The sequence below is a fragment of the Gambusia affinis genome, linkage group LG16 (genome assembly GCF_019740435.1).
Source record: "Gambusia affinis linkage group LG16, SWU_Gaff_1.0, whole genome shotgun sequence".
NCBI lineage: Eukaryota > Metazoa > Chordata > Actinopteri > Cyprinodontiformes > Poeciliidae > Gambusia > Gambusia affinis.
Window position 1 is genome coordinate 8,950,689 of NC_057883.1, and position 15,897 is coordinate 8,966,585.

The 15,897-nt window shown below is 39.1% G+C and overlaps 1 protein-coding gene across 2 annotated transcripts in view; it reads right to left on the reverse strand.

Moving 5' to 3' along the window:
• ppp2r3a (protein phosphatase 2, regulatory subunit B'', alpha) overlaps positions 1-14,925 on the reverse strand; it is a 67,469-nt gene extending 52,544 nt beyond the window's left edge. Inside the window, exon 1 of one of the 2 annotated variants that reach the window (XM_044142983.1) lies at positions 14,667-14,925. The gene's annotated coding sequence lies outside the window, so the exon portion shown is untranslated. Of the gene's footprint in view, positions 1-11,015; positions 11,059-14,666 lie in introns of those variants that run through there. The other variant, XM_044142984.1, reaches the window with a different exon arrangement.
• Positions 14,926-15,897: the final 972 nt, after the last annotated feature.

Here is a 15,897-nt window from a genome sequence, read left to right on the forward strand (position 1 = left end):
AAGATGTGAACTTCCAGTCTTTGTGGAAGCTTTCCAGGTTAAAAGAAATTATTTCTGAGAAAATGATTAGAAGTGTGTACAGACTGCCTACTCTTTTCCTTCAGCTCTAAAGTTAGCGGCACATCATTCTAAGGACTGGAGAGGATAGTTTTTGGCATCCGTTTGAGTTGCAGAAATGTATAATCTCAGGATAAATATCCATAAAGTCCACCACCAACTAAGAAAAGCAAGAAAACAAACTGAAAAACGGATTAAAAACCTTAATAAGTCATCAAAAAGTAAATTTTTTTCAGTAATTTAGTTTAAAAAATTAACGTCATAGAGTCTAAATTCAAAACATACATATCTTTAAAGCGTTTATTTTAGTTCTTTTTGGCTCTAAGCTAATGAAAACACAAAATTCTGTTTCTCTGACAATTATAAGATACAGCACCAAAAAAAAAACAGAAATATTATTACAATACCATGGTGTTGGCCAATAAACAATCATAGACTAGTAGAAAGACAGAGCAAGTCAAGGTGACTGCTGGTTGTCACATCCAAGCAGATTGATGGAAAGTTGAGTGGAAGGTAAAAGTGTAGTGGAAAAAGGTGCACAAACAACATTAATAACTACAGTTTTGAGAGGAATGTGAAGCAGAGTCCAATAAAAAGTTTAGAGAAAACTCACAAGGCGTGAACCAGAGTTAGTCAGAGCTTTAATAGCCACCTCAGACGGAGCCGCCCTGGACATGCCCTGCAAGCTATTTCACTGTTGTTGGTTTTTTTTGTGTGTAATTTATAGACACTAATGAACCAGAGAAGGTATCTGAGTTAAGGAAAAAAAAAACTGGACTGTTGCTCAAAGTTGCAGTTTTCTTTATCGATCTTTAAAAAGCCTGAAATCCTGCGGATTCTAATTTTGGCCGATACTTTGTATTTTGTCTGAAATGTCGCCAAATTTAGCAAGAAAATTGCTATATTTAGCAAATTTTTTCTTGCTAAATATAGCAACTGTTGGGGTGACCCCCGTCACTGTTGTCAACTGCGAAGTTGCAGACATGGGCCTGTGCATCAGTCAAACCTCTGTCATTTGGGAGACTGGTTGATTTTGCTGAGGTAGGTAAGATCGGTGGATAAGATCCGCTCCACATGCAAGTATCGGCCGATCACCAATCTTCCAAAATGAAGGGAATCGGCTGGCCGATAAATCAGTGCACCCCTGGGCCAAACATCTCAGTACACATGAGCAGAACCATGTTGCATTGATACAGTAGTTCATTCATAAGGAGCCCCAACAGTTTATGGACAACCTTTTCACTGGCATGACGTCTCTGTTTTAAAAAACCCTTTACTTAACTGGTCTTCTGTTATATCCCAATCTTTTTCTTGCAGTTCAATTTTGGATTTTGAATTAACTACTTTGTCAATTAGTCTACTTCATTTAGTTATATCTATTTCATGAAGAATTTTAGGACGTAATCTTAAAATTATCGTCCTGTTTTTGTAACAGATTATAATTATCCTCCTGTTATTGTAACAGAATTAATTAAAAAAAGAAACACAGAGTTAACAAGGTGCTGGTAACAAAGACATGTTCACTCAAGCTCAAATTGGTCTTTGTGGGTACAGAGATCATTCGGATTGGATGTGCTTGGCTGAGCAGAGAACCTCTAATGAAGCAACAATAAAGAAAGAATCAAAAGATACAAATGAGCCTTTTATAAACTACAGATGGTGACAAATGTAATAGTTACTGATCCTATTTATTTTAATTGAAAAAGTAATAGGTTAAGAAAATGAGAGCAAGAGTGCGTCTTAATTAGACCTTAATGTTTCCATGTTTGGGGAAAAAAGTTAAGGAGTAAAATAAATATGTTGAAATTTTGTCTTGTGTTTTTGATGGTTTTTTTAAGCTGTTTTGATCGTTTGTTGCTGTAAAAAAAAAAAAAAAAATCTTCCAAAACCATTGCAAATGAGTGAATGTATTCCTGGAATAGTCTGTTAGCCAAACTCTGTGCATTTATAAGTGTGTTACAAAATCAAACAACACTATAATAGGTAATTGTGACTCTAGACTACTTTCCAGGGAAACTCAGTAACTAATACCTTTGTAAAGCCCATCAAGCACACACCCAATTGAAGAAACATTTTCTGGTGAAGAAATTAACCTTTATGCAAATCCAACTTTTATGGCATCAAGTTAGTCTCACAACAAAAAATTTGTTCAGTTAAAAAATAGTTAAACAAAAATATCTGATCCTACTTTTTTAGTCAGGATGATGCATAAGATAAAAAGATTTAAAAAAATCTCCAAAGCTTCCTGATAGAGTACATTTAGCAAGAGAACTGCAGCGTAATAAACTATTACATGGAGCACTGGTCATCCACCATTCCTGTTTTGTCTGTTGTTTACATTTGATCGCTCAGCTTCCTGCCTCCTGTGGTGCAGAATTGTGTTTTTGTCACAGAGACGGATGAAATGCGACATGAGAGTTCAGACTGAGGACACTTCAAAAAGCATTTTATACATATGCAATTTAAAACCACAAATGAAACTAACCTGTATCTGATTGTTAAAAAAATCCCAAAATTGATATATATCAAAATATTTTATTTCTCCTTCAGCTTGTTTTCTTGCATCATTAAGGTAATGATTCAACAAATATACCCAAATTAAACAAATAGTTCATAGGACACTATGTCAGCCGGCATCCGTGGCTTTAAGAGTCCTCAGACCTAAACTCTGTTGAAAACTTTTTCATTTTTTTCTTAACTTTTTCAAACTACCTAAGATAGCACTGTTCTGCTGAGATACAAAATGATTTTAAAGTTTTTTTCCACAGAACGTTGTACTCCTTACACTAATCAGGATCAAAATGTTCTGCCATCAGAATGATCCAAAGAGTTTTGTCCACAGTGGAAGGAAGAAAGCATGGATGGAGCATTAAACTGCACTGAAGTTCACACACATGCACAGCCACTAGTGGTCAGACTGGAAGGCATGAGGGAAGCTGGAGTGTGCTTGGTTCTGACCAGTTCATCGTATACTGCCTGCCAACAGTCCACCGCACACACGTATTTAAACACACACCACTGCTTCGTCCAACCGCAGCCGAGCGGAGCGCGTCCGCTTCTGTGTCTGTCTACGTGTTCCTCTGCAAAACGTGACCTTGTTTTCCGGGCCTGAATATCAGCGCGCGCCGCTGGCTCCGCGGTCGTGCTACACCGTCCTCTAAGTGTGCAAGCGCACGGAGTGGGGGAGCTGCAGAGCAAACAATGACGGGCCTCCCTCAGCCTGTGTTTAGTGACCGAGATAAAGGCTGTCGTTCCTCTCGCAACACCAGCCCACTTCCGGCTTCCTCCAGCCAGAACGAGGAAGAGATGCACTTAAGCCTCGACAGTGTCAAAGCAATCTTATCTCACCAATGACGCTCCTTAAATGGATTAGGATTAAAGTGAGAGGAGAAAAACAAGGAAGGGCAAACTAGTACAACTGGGTCATTTTCACTCCCCTAGAGAGAGACTGCTACTTCCCTCCTCCACCTCTTCCTGTCCTCCCAGCTCACATTTTAATTTACCAACAGCTCTGCAATAACTGTACCCTGCCTTGATCCACAGACTGGCACAGCAGACAGAGGCAAAGACTCTTTGCTTGTTTCCCAAGAAGGACAAACGATATTTAGACTGAAGGTCTATTGCCAAATGGTGGATTTATCCAAATCTCTTGCATTTTACTCTCTTCTCATTGTGCAACACACTGCATACTGCATTTCCTTTACGTTTCATCAAGCTCAGTCTTCCAATTTTCCATCCTTCAGTCTGTGGTCAACTGTGAGACGCATGGTCTGCCCGCACTGACAAATAAAAGGGAATCATTTACCCCAGGCATGTTGTTAGTTGATATGTTGTGCAGTTATGGATGTTGCAGGCTTGAACATCTTACACGCAAAGCAGCCAAAGGCGCCCACTGCCAGCCAATGATGTCACATCTTCGTCTCATGATCTCTCATGAAAAGTATCCTTCACTTGGCCGGATACCTTTCCAAATTCCAAGCAAGAAGACCTAACCTATAAAATAGACACCATGACAGATTTGTGCTAATATTGGAAACCACGGTTAGTTACATTTCAAAAGTAAGCGACCCCAAACATAATTTTAAAAAAGTGAAAGTGGAATTCAGGAACTTGTCAATCAGGAATTTACACATTTGTATAAAAAAAAAATTGATATTTCCAACCCCAACTGCAACCCCTATTCAAGTGTTTCTGGCGTTTTAACCAAACCAAACAGTGCTGAAAGAATCCTGCAACAGAGCAGCCATTATGTTCCACAACTCAAGCCTATTGAGGTCTAAGCTCTTAAAGTGCCTTCCAGAGTACTTATTATGCTCACTGATCATTTTTCACACACAAAGTAGCACATTAATGTGAAGAAAGAAAGAACACTTGATGTTCTTTGTATTTTTACTTCAACATAAATCTGAAACATATCCTGCAGGTACTGTTGCAAGTCTCTTGGAGGTTGTCAGCTTGAACAATAAAATCTTTTTTTTTTTTTTACCTCAAGCTCAACCAAACTGGATTGAGGGTTTTTGTCTAGAAACAATCAATTTTCAAGGTCTGGACTTTGACTTTTTTCCATACCATTCCACTGTAGCTCTGGTTGAAGTTGTTGTTCTGGTGGGAAGAGAAACCCTTCCTCAATCTCAAGTCTTTTGCAAACTCTAACATGTTTTATTTCAGCCGGGGCCAACATTTAGCTCAATCCATCAGTTTCGACCAGCTCCCCCGTGTGCCTGCTGAAGAGAGGCATCTCTACAGCATGATGCCATCACCACCATATTTGAAGCTTGGGATGTTGGGATATCTAAGGCGTGAATAAAGTTTGCAACACTTTGTAGCTTACCTTTATACTGCATTTTAAATTACACCGCTGGATTGGAAAGGGATTTCTGATAGAGCAATGATAGAGCAATTCATTGGATTACCATCTGCAATTCCAATGAAATACATGGTGTTTTGCTTTAATCTAAAAGACTTTTACAAGGTACTATTACTTTTGATGGTAGCAACAACTGTGCTGTGGCATCACTTAGGTTGTCAAGATGCCATACATCTGCTTTCCAGACATTTAATCAAAGCCAAGTCCTGACTTGCAGAAACTGAGGGCTCCCTGCAGAACCACAGCCGCACTCTTAACTCCTATATTCTTGCAAATTCAATTTAAGCCATTTTTATGCGGGACCGGGTTCATCTGGGTCCACAGCCACAGAAGAAAGAAATGATGAAAAGAGCAGATGGCGTAGAATTATCATAAAATGTAGCAATATAACATTTTTAGCCTCAGACTGATTCACGTCTGAAACCAGGACCAGGAGGAACCACAGAGTCCCTGAAGGTGGTGGTATTTCTTTCTCCCTGTTTTCTCTTTTTGTTTTCTGTCATGGCAAGTTCCCTGCCGCTGGAGGAATGCCTTTTTCTTATTCAGATGCGTGTGTACATGTGGGTATTTGTGAAAGTCTGGACAAAGAGGGCCAGTGTTGACAGCGGGGACACAATCAAGCACTCAATGGACAGCCATTAACTCATCACACACAAACACACACACACAAATTCCAGAGTCCGCAGTTGAGAAGCATTGACATTCAGACCCAAGCAGCCAATCAGCATGTTTCACCGCAGCCACAAAGGAACCAGTCAATGAGCAGCGAGGGGGATGTTGGGATTTCTGTGAATCAAAGATTCTCATTCCTGTCTCAACAATCTTCCTCCTCCTTTTACTTTCTCCTAGTTCCGTTTTTTTATTTTCCCAGGGTGGCTCTCCGAGTGGTTAAAGGTGGAGAGGAGAGGCCACTGGGCACAGTCCACCTCCCACTCACTCATGTATGAATCACCCTATTGTGGGTTGGGTTCAGCGGCAAACGCTGTTGCTTTCGATTTCAAAACTTAGTTTGGACTTTATTTTGACAAAAACTTGGATCTTATCCAGTTTCTGTTGTTGCTGGTTTGGCCTGGATTACCATGGACACCAGCTATGTGACACAAATACAAGCTAATTTATGGGTTTTATTGTTTGTGACTATAGTTTAACCTCCTTATGTCCTAAATGTAAGATCTCCAAATGGATATTCTTGCTTATTTTAATTGTACGCAGTTCTTTAAATGTCCTCTGAGTAAATGTATATTTGCCAATTTATCCATAACAACTGGAACTGTCAATATCTAGCCAAATATTTTCCCAATTTACCATCTATAGAAAGAGTGCCCCTAAGATTAGGTTGTTACCATAACAACCCGATACTGACTGGGAAGCACAACGCCTTTCCTTTCAGAAACTGTTGAAATTTTTCCAGGTAGCGCAAAGTGTGGCGAAATTACGGCACTGCAAATTTGGCTCAATAGCTGGCGCTCCGTTTAGGATTTAGAGAGTTTGGTCACATTGTAGAGTGTCAGAAAATTATTTATTAAAATCAATGTTCATAGCTGCAGATTCATATCAACATACGTATATATTCAACTTGGCACAGATGGCTATTTCTGCCTCTTCTTTTTCCACAATGACTCCACAAATGAAGTGCTCCCTTGTCTCATCTGTACATCTACAAGTAGCAAACTCAGAGATCAACGATGGGCAAAAAAGAACTGAATGAGAAGATGCTAATCATTTAGCAATAAACTGAAGCAAAACTGAAGCAACAAATAACATGAATAAAAAAAGTTTCACCTTGCTAAAGCAGTGATTTATAACTGCATCTACTGTAGGCGTGAGTGGAAAACAAAGTAAAAATTGTTTTTTTTCCTCTTAGCGAAAGAATATTTATTTGAATCTTTTATTATATTCCCTAGCGACTGCAGCCTGGTTTATGCCAGCTAGCTTTGAAGTAGTCATTTTATCTTCATCTGATCTGAATTTCTCCTTCTTCATTTTCCCTGAATAGCTCTTTCAAAATCCTAAAGAAATCCTAAAAACATCACAGACTCTGTCAAGGATTCGTAATAGGTAAGTTGCTTTTTTGTGTCAGATTTATAAAGACAGCAAGTAAAAAAAAATTCTAAGTACGTTCGACAAAAGCAGAACCTGTAGTTTGTAGCCTTGACTTATTGAGACGCAGCTCCATGTACCCTAACCCTCCAATAAACAAACACCAACTTCTCTATATCACACACACTTTCCTCGTCGTCTTCATTTTTAGCAGTGGGCAGCATTACATGGAATATGAGTAGACCACCCACGGATACACACACACACACACAGAGCATAATGCTGCTGGAAAATGTGAATGGCTATGTGACTAAAAAGGCAGAAAAGTGCTAAATACAATAGTGCCTTGTGCTGCCGTGATGAGTAACACAATTTAGTGTCCATGAGCTGAATGTAGCACATATGCGTGAACATGGGTGTGTGTGTGTGTGCTATTCCAATAAAAATAGGCGACCACATGCGGGTGCAGAGAGTATTACTCACACATTAAATCAATTGGAAGGCAAAACATGTGAGAAATCTCGCCAGCCCACGATTTGCTCTGAGTTTTTATGCTAGCAGGATAACAGAGACGCCACACCCATCAACAAATACACCCACGTTGAGTTCAGACATACAGCAGGGTGATAACGCATAACTTGAGAACAATTGTACAAATTTTAGGTAATCGGAAGATGAAATGTGCCTAAAATGTTGCATTTGCACTCTTTTAGCTATTAGACAGACCACAGTCGTTTAAATGTGAGGGGGTTTCCAGTTTTAAAATGATGCGTGTCCATCCATCCATCCATTTTCTGTTCACCCTTTGTCCCTAATGGGGTCGGGAGGGTTGCTGGTGTTTATCTCCAGCTACGTTCCGGGCGAGAGGCGGGGTTCACCCTGGACAGGTCGCCAGTCTGTCGTAGGGCGATGCGTGTCCATGTCAGTTCAAAAAGAGTTTCCACCTCCGTTGCTTTCCTGTTACGTACTCTCTTTTATTGGCCGCTCTCCTATTATGTCACACGTCTGTGCAGAAGAAGCTTTTACAGGTTCATTAAACAACCGCAACTAATAAATGTACATTACTATAAAAATATCTCATTCCTTTGTAATTTACTTCCAAGAAGACAGACTCTCCTTTAATCTTCTAAAGTGCCCTTTGCAGTATTTCTCCAGGCGCTCAGGGTCTTTTTTTTTTTTTTCTTTAAACAAGTTTTATTTTCACTCATTTTTAATAATGTTCCTGCACTTCACAATGAGTTTTGTTTTCCCATTTAAATCTGACATACACTGGAATTGAGGTATTAGCACATTGCATCAAAAGACATACCTGGTTTATCTCACTGTCTGACATTAATTCAGACTAACGTTTTTCTGTCTTACACCTTTTAGAACAGGCAAAAATTATTTCTGTATGCTAAGTTGCAGAATAATGAGTGATATATATTGTTCAAAGATTGTATTTACTGTATAGTTTCAATATTATGCAATACAAGTCCCTTTTCTACAGTATAACTTGAGCAATAGTTTCCTGGAGATTTGTCCCATTCCTCCTGAAAGAACTGGCGTAAGAGTCAAACTGAAAAGGTGATCAAGGGGTCGTGAAACTTAAGTTTGCACTTCAAAACAGCTAAAATCTTCTGTTCTGGTGGTTTAAAGTGCTTTTAATAACATCAATATCATCTATGTTTGAGAGTCGATTAGAAGTAAAAAATTAAGCTCTTGTAGAGTTGTGATGTTGTCAACAAAAAACTTTGCTTACACAAGTACCCCGAACCACTTTTAAGTTGCTGGAGCCACATAGATACTGCGCAAGTGAGAGCACTTTCAATACTCGTTAGGAAAAAAAAACACCAGAGGAGTGACAGACAAGATTCAAATAGTTTCTGAGTAAATGGTGACATGCGACTCGTTAGCTGCGAAAAATGCTAATGTTAGCATGTGCTTCCAGGCTTTCTATCAGTGCTACTTTACCATTTAGAATTAGTCTGGTCTACATTATAGCATTCTATTAAAATCTGAAATACTTGGACTGATCAAAACACATTCTTTAAAACGCAGTTTGAGATTTATCAAACCTTTATTCTATTTGTGAAAAATGGCCTTTTCAGTTCTGTCAGGGGGGTTTTACCAATGGGACACACCTAGCTTGAGATAAGCTTGAACACTGCAATGCATGGACTTCTCAAACCTAGGCTGAATTATTCTACACTAACTACAGATTATTCAAAACCTATTTTGAGATTACTTTTCTCCTCTAGTGAAAACAATAACAAAAAAATAATTCTTAGTTGTACTGAAAAGTCTGTTAAAATCTGGTCGTGCTACGTTATGGTGAATCTTCCATTACTGGCATGAATTGTTGCAAATTTTGATATATACCTCACAGAAAACATATCCATTTTCGAACAAGATGTTAGTGTGCAATTTGTGACTCCAGACCCAACCTCCATTCTCCATCCATCTGCACTGAACCACCAAGGCCATAGTGGTTACTGCCAGAGCTTCCAATCGAATATTTGCCACAGGCATTCATACTGCCCCTTTCCACATATGCTTGAAAAAGATGAAACCCAACTTGAAATCGGCTATGAATGGATGGCTTCACACACAAACACACACACACACGCACGCACATCCACAAGCGCTGACAAACCAATAGCTTGGAGCCACAAGCATGTGTGAAAAGACGCACATGCTTGAGGAAATGCAAAGAAACCATGGCTTAGATTTATACAGCTCTGTAATGGAGTCCCACTCTGATGCCCAGCCACCCACCAATCCACCCACAGACAATCTTGTCATGCAGAGAAGCAAGAAGACTAAAATAAAATAATGTTTTCCACCGGAGCAGTACTTGTAAGTCAAACAAAGCAGATACGAACAGAAATCCTCAATAAATATAATTGATCTGCCACCGATCAATTAAAGAAGGAGTACATTCAAAGTGCATACAATTAAAAGTGTAAATCTACTACTTTTTCACCTGTGGATTCTTGGATAAGTCACCACACAGTGTAAGATTTCACACCCTGAGGTAGCTTGACATCATGTTTCACTTCAGCAAAGCATGAATTTGCCAATCCGAGATGGGAAGCAAAACAGATTTCTCACTTTCTCGCAGAGAGAGAATTCAGATCCTCACTCATCATCGTGTGTGTATGGTATAAACACACATACACACGCGCATTCGAACTGATGAAATGGTGCCAAAACACCACAAATAGATGTTATCTAATATTCACTGTCTTTTAAATGTCTCTTCTTTAAGTCAGCATGTAAATGTTTGGCTCCTAAGGCATAATAAATAAACCCTAAACAGCACTATGCAAAAGTATTTATCCCTTCTGAAATTCTTCTGTTCTTTTCCTGCTTGTCACACTGAAATGTTTCAGGTCATCAAAGGAAATGCAGGGTTCAAATGATGATGTTGCCCAAAAGTGCAGACAACAACTCGCGATGGTAGTGGAACACATATTTAATGAAGGGGGCAAAAAAGTACAACGCTGACGACACGACCTGGAAACGGGACGTGTAAACAAACTTCTGGAGGACACAAGAGAGGAGTGGAGGAATAAATGGAGGAAAAAGTGAGGATTAGTGGAATCTGAAGAGCTTTAGTGCTGAAGTGGTGGAAGTGACAAAGCAACCAGAAGTTCTAATCACTGGTGAGTGGATGCTGCTGGGAAAGGGAGCATCCAGAGGTAAATTGGTAAATGAGAAACAGCTGGGAAGGCGAGCAGAATAGCAAGCTAAGGTGACGAATCAACAAAGCAAAGAGAAAGAAAAGGAGAAAAAAACTTGAACCTGATATAAAATAGAACAGAAAGAAACCCTAATCTTAAAAAAAATAAATAAATAATAGAAAAAATCTGAAGCACAAACAATGAGCACAGATGAACTAACACAAGAGATAAACTAAAAAAAAGCCAAAAATAACAATGTGATGGTCTGGGGAGATTTTGCTGCTCCGGGACCTTGACAAAGTCTTGTAATTAATAGAAACCATGAATTTTGCTCTTTACTAAGAAATCCTCAGGGAGAATGCCCAACCAGCACTTTATTACATTACCTAGGTATGAACTTGGCTGATACCGCAGGACAATAATCTGATGGATAGTGGCCCAGTCAAATTCCTTTCTGTAATCCAATTAAGATGCAACCTTAAACAAGTTGGAGATCCTTTCCACTGTGGCTGAATTAATACATTTCCTTTGTCTTTTATTACAGAAGCCCGATGGCATTTGTTGCCACTTAAGAACGGCCCAAACAGCTTAGGAAGCAATGACATTTTTACGCTAGGTCAGCGTAAATCATTATTTTCGTCTGATAATTAAACATGCTTGAAGATCTGAAACATTGAGTGTGGCAAAAATAAAAAATAAAAATAAAGCAGAAGAAATCTATACAAAGCAACACTTTTTCACAACATCAAGCCAACATGCACATGTATTTGCAGGTCAGGATTTGTGCCTTTTAATAGATTTGTTTTGCATCTTGTTTATTTACTTAACTAGAAATCAAGAATTTAGACATGAATAGCAGTAAGGTTACTTGCAGCAAATTCTAAATGGAAGCAAACATCATAACAGAGGGTTAATAAGTACCCTCTGTCCTCTGTACTTGTTGACAATACATAGGGCAATAAGGCTGCACTGGTGTCAGCAGGTCAAAGCTTAATAAAATCAGAGATCGGAAATTGGCCCCAAAGCTAGAAAACGGTTCATCTCTACATCCCAATGTAGTACATAGAAGGTTGGAACTTCACATTCTTAATCATAATTGGCACTTCCGGTAAACTGCTGCCTCAACAGGCAGAAATAGGTACTGCAATAACTAAATTACCATGTTGGGTTTGCTAACAAAATGCCTCAAAGTATTTGGTATTTCTTAAGATGCAAGTATTGGGAGTACAATTGAAATAGTTGTTTTGATGTGTTATTTTTATGAGAACATTTGTTGTCACACAATCGAAAATTAAATTAACTTATGCTTTAGTACTTTGCCAAACTGCTTGTAAATAAAACTTTAAACCCCTAGAAACCAGGGTAAGAAGGATAAAAATTTTAAAAAAGTTAGGTGTTGGGCTTAAACATGTTTTTTGTTATTGATTTTCTTTTTTTGCCATTGCAATAACAAATACTTTTTTTTTTGGTTTCCTTGGTGAAAGGGCTATTAAGACAATGAAATGCCATTGCAATTACTCTGTTGCTTCCTGTTTATATTCAGGAATAACACCACTAAAACAGATACAGATATTACATCTAATATTTTATTTATATACATAAACCATACATTTAATCCTGTTATAACCCTGCTTGTTTTTTTGTTTTGTTTTGTTGTTTTTTTTTTGGGGGGGGGTTTATATTTTACATGACGCTTTTGTTCCACAACCACTGCAAGCTGCACAGTCTTTCAAAGTGCAAGTTGTAATTTCCTGCAAGAAACAACAACCTGTGGGGTCTTTCAGGAAGACCGTCACTAACTTAACTATGCATCATGTCAACAATAAGGCAAAAACAATCACAAGAACATCTGTGGGTATCCATGTCAGATGAAAGAAGATGTCTAATGTGACACACAGGCTTGCAGATACACATAGAAGCTTCCAGATTCCTCAAAGTACATGAAGAACACACTCTTTGTGGCCCTGCAAAAGTCAGTGTGTCCAAACAGGCTCAAGTTTCAGCAGGCGAGTTCTTCTAATTCCTTCTCTTTCAGTCACTGACACACAAACACACACACACACTTATTCAAGCATCTATCACCTTGACAAAACAATAAAGCACAAGTGAATTGTCTCCGTCTTCTGACCCATTTCCCTTTAGCAAGAATAGAGTTAAATTCTGTTCTTAACTCTATTCGTATTTATATTTGTTAAGACAAACATTTGTTAATATTTGTTAATACTGAATTGCCTTGTCAAGAGTGGTGGTTGGACGCATGTTGTAGAATGTGAGCATAATAGAATAAAAAGGCTGAAAAAAATTATTTAACAATTGGTCACATAATGAAAAACAGGCTTTTCTGTTTAAGCCATTGAGTTTTTGAATCAGCGCTGATGAATAGATAATCAAAGTTTGAAAAAGGACAACAGGTCTCTCTCATTGCGTGCGTGCGTCACATCTATTCTAGGAGAATTCCAGAGGGGAGACCCTGTGACTGACCCCCACCTTCTGGGACCTGACAGGATATCGCCAAACAGCAGGCACACTTACACCTGTGAATGTGTGTGTGCACACACACAAACGCTCACCTTATTGGAGGGCTGAAGGACACATAGGAGCCAAATGAGTTGCATTACAGCACTGCACGCGCAGCATTATTCAAAACAGCAGAAAATCTTCTGATTTCTGCTTGGTTTTTGAATATTTATATTTGTCTCTGGTAAAGCTTTTTTCATATCCGTTAACTCAAAAGACTGCTGCAAACATTCAAAATGTATTTATCAATGCAACCACAGAGCTTTTGAAATCTGACTTCTAATTAAACAACCATAATACTAAATTAACACATTACAGTTTGATATTCACACTAAGTGGCCTGTCAGGCATACGGCTGCAGGCTAGCAATCCAACAACATAGCCACCTAGTTACACCTGTGTGGAAAGGAAAGAACAACAAAAAGGGATAATAATCTCCAAAATTAGAGTTTGCAGCTGGGAATGACTTCACACCTGAGAGGGGAGCATTGTAAATGCAAGTCAGAAAACAGTGGGATCTGTTAACTGCTGTGGTGGCTAACCGTTGTTAGCAATGCAACCTGACAACAGCACATTTCTGTTACTTTTCTAATTTAAAACGATGGCAACATGTTTACTACACTAAGCGTGTCTGGTTTAAAGAGATAAACCAACATAAGTGCAAGCAAATAATATTGGCCACATTCACCACATTTTTATGTGCGCACAGTCAACTTTTCAGATTGAAATTCCAACTTCTTAGGACGTTTTTGAGAAAAAGGAGATTGTACTGAGATGTGAATTATTTTCCTCAAAGTTATCACACCATGATAATCTCATACCAGCCCAAGCCTACTTTCTTGTATAACTGTAGTAGGCTTGTGTCAGCCAGCTGATCAGCAGTGTGCAGGGAGAAATGAAGTAGGGTTAACCCTGTATTACTCAAAGGACAAAACTCCCGTTCATACCAACACTGTCTCTGGGAATGCATGAAAAGGACTTTAAACTGCAGGAAGTAGCATGATAGAATATCTGTGGTTATAAAACCACAAATATGATTTTTGTTTTTTTTTTTATGTTGCGATTAATACCGGTAACTGACCCATGTTCAACCAATTTTCTGGACATATACAGAAAAAAATAATGTAAAAACTGCATCTAAGCTGATTTTCCTATCCAAAATTAAGTTAGTTTCCCTCTTAAGCTTTGAGCAAATTGACTAGAACTATGCCACTTGTGAGAGCCCTTCAGGTGCCTCGCTACAGGAGTCTTGGCGTAAGATATCTCAACTTCCTTTCACACAACTGGAGGTTCCCCAGTGATGTGAGAGGGCACGAGCGCCCGCGGTATGTGTACATACCGCTCAGCGCGCGAGGACCCAAATGTGTCAATAAAACAAACAAAAAACCCCAATTCATCCTGGGAATTTCACACATACAGCCTAACTGATGTTCCTACAGGGCACAACACAGCGAGGGAAGCAAGCAAGTTTCCTTAAACAGAGAGCAGAGGAAGCACTCACTCTGACACCATCGTCTTACCTTCCTTCTCCGCTGCTCACTCCTCCTTCAGCCGATTCCCCCAAAACTCTTGTCACGACGAGGCTCCGCGCTGCCCGCAGAATCAAACCAGCTGCGGCTCGGCAGCCGAGAGACTAGACGGAGCAGAGGTTTGCTCCAACACACAGGAGCTCCGTGTGTGTACGCGTCGCTACGCGCGCGCGCGCGCGTGTGTGTGTATGGGTGTGTGTGTGTGTGCGTGTGCGTGTGTGTGTGTGACAGCTCATGGAGAGAATGAGCAGTGAGAAGAGAACCGGAGAACTTAGGGGGGAGTTCCCGTCAACAGACCGGCGGGGCGGGGGCTTCAAGAGACTGACGGTCCGGTCGGTCTTTTTACGTTTACAAATCGTTTGCGATGCTCTAAGTGCTACATTCACACTGTAGCTGCATAAAATATGCGATAGATCGATAGATCGATAGATAGATAGATAGATAGATAGATAGATAGATAGATAGATAGATAGATAGATAGATAGATAGATAGATAGATAGATAGATAGATAGATAGATAGATAGATAGATAGATAGATAGATAGATAGATAGAATTACAGTTTGTTGCGTTTTCAATTATACTTATGCAACATCCTTCACATACAATCCTATTAATGTTGATTAAAAGTCCCTAGACGGCAAAACATGTCCCAAATTTTAATTATGGGCTGAACTGTACATAGGCTACATTGTCGAAAAAAACCACACTTCTTTCTCATATCTGGCATCGTGCAACACAAATCGACTGGATTGTTAAACTCAGATGGTTAAAAAAAGAAAACTAACCCCTTCCGAAATTTCCAGATTATGTTTTATTAGGATTCAAGGGAAGAGAAACCAACATTTCAAATCATGCCTGCTGTTTAAGATAAGAACAATGGTCAAACTTTCAGACAGAATACCAGAAGTCTTCTGATGGCTACAAAAATCATGTTGCTCCTTTGCATCATGTTATGGGATGTTTATCCAAATATCAATTTTGTAAGCCTGTATAGTTTTGACCAAAGAGACAATCCACAATGCGTACCACCTTGTGAATCCAACTCAAAATTACTAACATAGTTGGATCATCCTTCCAACCCTAAACAGAAATGTTTTAAATGCAACATGAAAACACAAGCACGATATGACATTTATGCAAATGTTCTTTTTACCCATGTTTTGACGCTAAAGTACTCAAACCTATTAAAATGTGATCTCTTAACTGAACTGTTGAATTGT